Source organism: Berghia stephanieae, chromosome 13 (genome assembly GCF_034508935.2).
Source record: "Berghia stephanieae isolate SIO BIC M18660-M18661 chromosome 13, UCSD_Bste_1.3, whole genome shotgun sequence".
Classification (NCBI taxonomy): Eukaryota; Metazoa; Mollusca; class Gastropoda; order Nudibranchia; family Aeolidiidae; genus Berghia; species Berghia stephanieae.
The window spans coordinates 21,616,549-21,625,759 of NC_088372.1; positions in this window are offsets into that span (position 1 = coordinate 21,616,549).

Below are 9,211 nucleotides of genomic sequence, written 5' to 3' on the forward strand. Positions count from 1 at the left end.
AAAAATGTGTATTATCGCCTGAACTGACAGGCGTCATATTTCGCTATACATATTAACTGTTGTTGGTGGTGGGGGACCGTTTGTAAAGCGCTTTGAGCACGTTTAGTGGATATTGTGCTTTTTATTATTATTATTTTTTTAAAATACAGGGATAGGAATCCCCAATAGTTACAAGAGGGTTTTATCTGTTTATGTTTATTTGTAATATAACTTGTATTTGACTCCGGTTTTCGTCGCTTGTTACTTCACTTGGGTGATCAGGTCTGATTGAACGGGGACGATCTATAGATAGTATGAAGTTGACGTCACTCAGGTCTTTGTTATTGCTTTTTGCCATCCGAGTTTATGAGTAATTCTCACTAAACTGTATTAACCAGACTATAAACGTTCAAGGTTACCCAAAGTTTTGAGTGTTGGTCCGTTATACTTCCGGATGGCAATGTTGTGAGCTTCTTAGCCAAGCGCATACTATCTATAATTTTGTGTGTTTGTCCGGAATATCCGGCTGGCATTGTCATGAGTTTTTGTTAAAGTATAAACGCAAATCAGCAATAGTTGTAAACTAATTAGTTTACGACAACGCACTCATTCATCTCTTTGTTTGGAAGTCATTGCGTGCAGCGTGGAACGAAAAAAAAAATGCTTCAAACGATGGAATACATTTTACCGCATATTTTCAGCATTATCAAGTTTGATATTTACATTCCAATTTGGAAATGCTGTAGTCTCAGTATTCTCTCAGTTCCAGATCACAACAAATATTATGTAACCCGTCGCCTCAACACTGTATTGTGCGGTGTAAACCAGATGCCCCCGCCCCCACCACCCCCTACACACATACAAACACAAAAGGCCTTGAAAGTTGAAATGTCAAGAATTGTGACGTTTTAGTCTTTGGCATTTTCAGAAATTATATTCATTTTCCTCAATAAAACATAATTCGTGGGATAGCCAAACGGGTGGTGTCATTGGAGGAAAGCAAAGATCGGGTTGTCGAATATATCTTTAGGAGGTCTGTGAGGTAGGGAGGGGCAGTGTTTTCCAGACAACGACGATTAACTAGGACACATGCCTTGAATTTGAAGTTGTCAAGCCCAGTTCAGCTCTTGATGTCATCTAGCCATTGATCTTGGGAGACGATCTCTTGGCCTCCTAGCCCTTTGATTTTCCTTCGACAGATGTTTTACAGATGCTGTTATACCGCTCTGTGTAGTCTAAATGTTAAATTTCCTGGTCGTTATTGTTTTTCGATAATTTTTGGTGTATGTTGAGAATATGACAGACTGTCTCATATTTTACAAGGAAATAGATATTACCCCCCCCCCCCCGGCCCCTCTTTTACTTTTTAGTTCATTTTCTGGAAATCCGTTGCTCTTCAGTATTATAAGATCCGCAGATATTTCTAATTATAAGACTTTCCTTTATTTATATATTGAGTGAACAAAAGAATAGACCTAACACTTAGTCATAATATTTCTGGTGTTTCAGCAAAAACGATATGGAGCGTAAAACAATCAAATCAGCTATAAAACTCTAAGGTATTTCAAAAAATGAAAAGATTCCCCCAAAAATTATGATGATTAAAAAAAGATCTACCCCCCCCCCCCCCCCCCTTAATAAAGAAACAATTTAAAACAACCCCCCTCACCAATGAAACAAAACAAACCCAAACCAAACAAATATTTAAAAGAAAGAAAAAAAAAAGAAAAGAAAATAGAAATAAAAATAAAACAAGCAAATTGTTATAATGACACCAGATACGACACAAACTATCAAACTCCATTCGCGGTGACGGAAGTTCCGGTCTTCCTGTCCGTCCAGTCTCGGCAATCACACGCACGCACGCCTGCCGTCCCCCCATGTCAGCCACACCCTGCCTGTCCGACCGTCCGTCTTGTCTTGTCTTGTATTCTACAAATCCAGTCCGCTTTACAGACCTGCCTAGTCCTACGAAATGTTCGTAGAAATACGAATTTTTGGGCTCCAGCCACAGAACTGCATATACCTCTTTGACTCGATAAATCTTGTTGAAAAGGAAAGTTAAGTTCCTCAGTTGAACTTACATTCAGGACTTTGGAGCCCTTGTGGATCATGCTGGATGACCTTGACATTTATACTATGTAATTATCCTTACAGCTTACAATATTATTACACTATACCTATTACCAAGTTACCACATTTATTTACGTATATTATGTTTATGTATGTATCATTGTCGGCATTTTATACGTCTGTACAAAAAAAAAATCCTTTTTGGATGAATGAAGTACATTATTATTATTATTATTATTATTATTATTATTATTATTATTATTATTATTATTATTATTATTATTATTATTATTATTATTATTATTATTATGAGGGCATCTCTAAAGCCTTTTAAAGTGAGTTTTTCTTTTTTGCCCTTGGAAACTACGAATTTTTGAAACATCAAGTATAGGCAGCTCTGGTTTTAGATATCATTGGTCCCATCCTGTATCTATCTTGTAAGACAAGGTATAGCTTCTACGCAGGCATCCCTTAATTTACCTGCTCATACCGCTTCCTAAACGTCCTGCTTCCCTGCCCCCCCCCCCCTCCCACCCTGTCCTTCTCCTCATCCTCATCGATTTCCGCCTTCTCCAGCGACTTTAGAAATCGAAGTGAAATGATATGTAATTCCCCCCATTTCCTACAGCCTGTTAAACCGTTAAACCTTCCCATGCGTATAAATTTCACAGGTAATGAAGGTGTGAATATTTTTTTATTTCGATTTTTTTTGGTTATCGTTGTCGTTGTTGTTGTTATCGAATTTGTCGTCGTCGGCGTCAATGTTGTTGATCGGCGATGGTGGTGGTTGGCTGATGGTGGTGATGGTTGGGATTGTGGTGATGGTGGTGGTGATGATGATGATGATGATGATGATGATGATGGTGATGATGATGATGATGATGATGATGATGATGAGGGTGAAGATGGTTGAACTGGTGTTAGTTATACTGATGATGATGATGATTATTATTATTATAATGTTGTAGTTGTTGTTGTTGTTGTTGTTAATGATGATGATGGTGATGAAACAATGATGATATTGTTGCTGGTGATGACGATGATGATGATGATGATGATGATGATGATGATGTTGGTGATAATGTTGTAGGTGATGTTGATGACGACGAAGATGATGATGTTGACGATGCATGATGATGGCTCTGATGAGTATAATAATAATGATGATGATGACGACGATATTGCCAGCCCAATGCGGTAGCAGGTAGTATAATGATAAATAATGACAACGTAGTTAGGTTTGTTTTAATGTCAGCGTAAAATGCTGGAAAGCAGATTTTTCTCCAATTTGTCGATTTTTCCATTTAGCTTCTGCTGCCGCCGCTGCTGGGAGATGCTTGAAAATCGATGATGTCTTGTTGAGACGGTAGGAGTCCCGATATAACTCAGTAACAGTTTGTAAAGTTCTCGCCTCTTTAGCTGAGGGTCCCGGATTTGTTTGTGTCGAGGTCTATTTATTTTTCCCCTGCACTTCCCCTCATCCCCCCCCCCCGCCCCCCCCCCCCCCCACTCTCTTCAACCATCAGTATTGGCAAGCTAGGTCTATTAGACCCGGTGGGAGGTATATCGCGATAGAGTAGCGTCCTGTACAAAAGGGTAGTAAGCAATATTTGTAGTCCGCTTGACACTAATGGAACGTGGACAAATTCCGGCGCCTTTTTTTTAAAGTAGTGAGGGTCAGATGAGATTCCCTTCATTGATCCCATAGTGGAAATTTGTCTCTAGGATCTATTCCAAGGAAAGACTGGAATAATCCAGGCGTCAGCCGCAATGCAGCGCCGCAAATTGATCTAGGGAGGGGTGACTTGCTCAAGATTTTCCATTTGGCTTCTTCTGCCGCCGCTGCTGGGAGATGCTTGAAAATCGATGATGTCTTGTTGAGACGGTAGGAGTCCCGGTATAACTCGGTTTGTAAACTTCTCGCCTCTTTAGCTGAGGGTCCCGGATTTGTTTGTGTCGAGGTCTATTTATTTTCCCCCTGCACTTCCCCTCATCCTCTCCCCCCCCCCCCCCCCCCCCCCCCCACCCCACTCTCTTCAACCATCAGTATTGGCAAGCTAGGTCGGTTATACTCAGTGGAAGGTATATCGCGTTCTGTACAAAAGGGTAGTAAGCAATATTTGTAGTCAGCTTGACGCTAATGGAACGTGGACAAATTCCGGCGCTTTTTTTTTTTTTTTTAAAGTAGTGAGGGTCAGATAAGATTCCCGTCATTGATCCCATAGTGGAAATTTGTCTCTAGGGTCTATTCCAAGGAAAGACTGGTATAACCCAGGCGTCAGCCACAGTGCAGCGCCGCAAATTGATCTAGGGAGGGGTGACTTGTTCAAGATTTTCCATTTAGCTTCTGCTGCCGCGGCTGCTCGGAGATGCTTGAAAATCGATGATGTCTTGTTGAGACGGTAGGGGTCCCGGTATAACTCAGATTGTAAAGTTCTCGCCTCTTTAGCTGAGGGTCCCGGATTTGTTTGTGTCGAGGTCTATTTTTCCCCTGTACTTCCCCTCACCCTCTTCCCCCCCCCCCCCCCTCTCACTCTCTTCAACCATCAGTATTGGCAAGCTAGATCTATTAGACCCGGTGGGAGGTATATCGCGATAGATTAGCGTCCTGTACAAAAGGGTAGTAAGCAATATTTGTAGTCCGCTTGACACTAATGGAACGTGGACAAATTCCGGCGCCTTTTTTTAAAGTAGTGAGGGTCAGATGAGATTCCCTTCATTGATCCCATAGTGGAAATTTGTCTCTGGGGTCTATTCCAAGGAAAGACTGGAATAATCCAGGCGTCAGCCGCAATGCAGCGCCGCAAATTGATCTAGGGAGAGGTGACTTGCTCAAGATTTTCCATTTGGCTTCTTCTGCCGCCGCTGCTCGGAGATGCTTGAAAATCGATGATGTCTTGTTGAGACGGTAGAGGTCCCGGTATAACTCAGGTTGTAAAGTTCTCGCCTCTTTAGCTCAGGGTCCCGGATTTGTTTGTGTCGAGGTCTATTTTTTCCAGTGCCCCTCCCCCCCCCCCCCCCCCCACCCCGCCCCTCACTCTTTTCAATCATTAGTATTGGCAAGCTAGGTCGATTAGACTCAGTGGAAGGTATATCGCGTTCTGTACAAAAGGGTAGCAAGCAATATTTGCAGTCCGCTTGACACCAATGAAACGTGGACAAACTCCGGTGCGTTGTTTTAGTAGTGAGGTACAATAAGATTCCCTTTATTCAATCCCATAGGGGAAAATTGTCTCTAGGATCTATTCCAAGGAAAGACTGGAATAAACCAGGCGTTAGCCGCAATGCAGCCGCCGCGAATTGAGCTAGTGAGAGGTGACTTGCTCAAGGCCACACAGCTGAGCCCATTGCGTACTCATTTTATCTTCTAACGGTCATGAGACTGACTTTTTTTTCTTGTATTTTTCTCTCTCTGCTTTGTCGGCCAGTTGGATACACACCTTTTCAAATGTCTATAATTAATTATTCCACTCCGTTCATCCTGACTACATGCAATGGATTTTTATACTTTTGTCTTTCTGTATTTGATTTGATTTTAAGTTTCGCTGAAGGAGAGTTTTGAGTCCGAAACGTTCCTTTTCATAATTTATTTTGCTCCTTTTCAAATCAATGATAACTAGAATAATAATAATAATAATAATAATAATAATAATAATAATATAATAATAATAATAATAATAATAATGAGTGATGATGATGATGATGATGATGATGATGATGATGATGATGATGATGATAATAAATGATAATAATAATAATAAATTATTATTATTATTATTATTATTATTATTATTATATCATCTATAATCATTATATATTCATATATATAAATTATCATACATTATCATCATCATCTCATATCATCATCATCATATATATCATTATTATTTATTTATTATTATTATTATTTATTATTATTATATATTATTATTATTATTATTATTATTATTATTATTATTATTATTATTATTATTATTAATTTAATTATTATATTATTATTATTATTATTATTATTATTATTATTATTTATTATTATTATTATTATTATTATTATTATTATTATTATTATTATTATATATATATTATATATTATATTATATTATTATTATTATTTATTATTATTATTATTATTATTATTAATTATTTTTATTATTATTATTATTATTATTTTTTTTGTTTTTATATATGTTATACGAACCCCGGGTCAGTTCGTATTTAATCGCAACACTTGTTAGTTTTTAGATTTGAAATGAAGAGCCAATTGAGTGATATATCTACATAATTGGACAAACGCATACGCCTACATAGAGAGATAGATGAGAGGAGAGAGAGAGAGAGAGGAGAGAGAGAGAGAGAGAAGTGGGGATGTGTGTGTATGTGTGTGTGTGTGAGAGAGAGAGAGAGAGAGGGGGGGGGGGAGAAATATTTACCTTAGGGGATTCAACATGTACATATGGAGTGGAGTGAGGAAGGAGATAGAGAAGGAGTAAGAAGAGAAATAAATAAATAAGAGAGAAAGAAAGAGAGAGAGAGAGGGAGAGGGAGAGAGAGAGAGAGAGAGAGAGAGAGAGAGAGAGAGAGAGAGAGAGAGAGAGATAGTTTACATTGATATTAAACCCAGATAATCCTACACAATATAGCTGCCCATTCATTTTTTCAAAGATTGCCCAGGGCATTTAATAAAGTTTAAAGAAATTTTGATGTTTACATATTTTGATACACTTAATGATTATATTTATCGTTTAAAAAAAAAGTGACAGCCATTCATGTTTTCCTCATTGTATGCATAGTACAGTTACCCCCCCCCCCCCCTCCTCCCCCTTCCCTCTTTCTCTTTCTTTCTTTTCTCCCTTTCTCTCTCTCATACACATACATATAGAAACACACACCTACACACACGCACGTACTTTATCTGAACACATCGTTTTACTAACACACGGCATGTAACAACGCTCATCGTTATTGCTTGCTGAGACCCATTTAAAAAGATGAGCAGATCATTAGCGCTTGTATTGATCGGTACTCCTATGGCTACCGCCATTACCATCGTCAAGTCGTACAACCACACAAATACCTTCAACACACCCTTACCACCACCAACACGCCGCCATTACCATCGTCACCAATACCTCGTCACAACCACCAACAAATACCACCACCAACACGCCGCCATTACCATCGTTACCAATACCGTCGTCACAACCACCACAAATACCACTATCAACACCACCATTACCACCACCAACACCGCCGCCATTACCATCGTTACCAATACCGTCGTCACAACCACCACAATACCACTATCAACACCACCATTACCACCACCAAACCGCCGCCATTACCATCGTTACCAATACCGTCGTCACAACCACCACAAATACCACTATCAACACCACCATTACCACCACCAACACCGCCGCCATTACCATCGTTACCAATACCGTCGTCACAACCACCACAAATACCACCATCAACACTGCCGCCATTACCATCGTCACCAATACCATCGTCACAACCACCACAAATACCACCACCAACACTGCCGCCATTACCATCGTTACCAATACCGTCGTCACAACCACCACAAATACCACTATCACACCACCATTACCACCACCACACCGCCGCCATTACCATCGTTACCAATACCGTCGTCACACAAACACACAAATCCACCACAACACGCCGCATTACCACCATCTCCACCACAACACTGCCGCCATTACCATCGTCACCAATACCATCGTCACAACCACCACAAATACCACCACCAACACTGCCGCCATTACCATCGTTACCAATACCGTCGTCACAACCACCACAAATACCACTATCAACACCACCATTACCACCACCAACACCGCCGCCATTACCATCGTTACCAATACCGTCGTCACAACCACCACAAATACCACTATCAACACCACCATTACCACCACCAACACCGCCGCCATTACCATCGTTACCAATACCGTCGTCACAACCACCACAATACCACTATCAACACCACCATTACCACCACCAACACCGCCGCCATTACCATCGTTACCAATACCGTCGTCACAACCACCACAAATACCACTATCAACACCACCATTACCACCACCAACACCGCCGCCATTACCATCGTTACCAATACCGTCGTCACAACCACCACAAATACCACTATAAACACCACCATTACCACCACCAACACCGCCGCCATTACCATCGTTACCAATACCGTCGTCACAACCACCACAAATACCACTATCAACACCACCATTACCACCACCAACACCGCCGCCATTACCATCGTCACCAATACCGTCGTCACAACCACCACAAATACCACCATCAACACCACCATTACCACCACCAACACCGCCGCCATTACCATCGTCACCAATACCGTCGTCACAACCACCACAAATACCACCATCAACACCACCATTACCACCACCAACACTGCCGCCATTACCATCGTCACCAATACTTTCGTCACAACCACCACAAATACCACCATCAACACCACAACTACTGCCACCATTACCACCACCAACACTGCCGCCATTACCATCGTCACCAATACCATCGTCACAACCACCACCAATACCACCATCAACACCACAGCTACTGCCACAATTACCACCATCAACACTGCCGCCATTACCATCGTCACCATTAGCACCATTACCACCTTTATCACCGTCACCACCGCCACTATGATCACCATTTGCTACAGCCACCACCGCCACCATTACCATCACCAACATCCCTACCACCTCCACCATTACTTTTGTCACCATTACCACCGTCAAAACTCCCACCACCGCCACCATTACCACCGTCAACACTCTCACCACAGCCACCATTACCACTGTCAACCACATTCACAACCGCAACCATTACCGCTATCAACAATGCCGCAACCGCCACATTACCACCATCAACACCGCCACCTACCATTACCATCGTCACCTTTACCAACATCACCACCGCCACCACGGTCACCACCATCATCACCGCCATCTCAGTCATCACCATCACCCCCCCCCCCTTCCCTGACCACCCAGCAGTGATTGGGTAGCTGGATTTGTAAAATCCTGGTGGAAAGCACTTTGCAATAGACTAGCGTCCTGTCAAAATGGTAGCAGGCAATTGCTATTGTCTTTTTCAC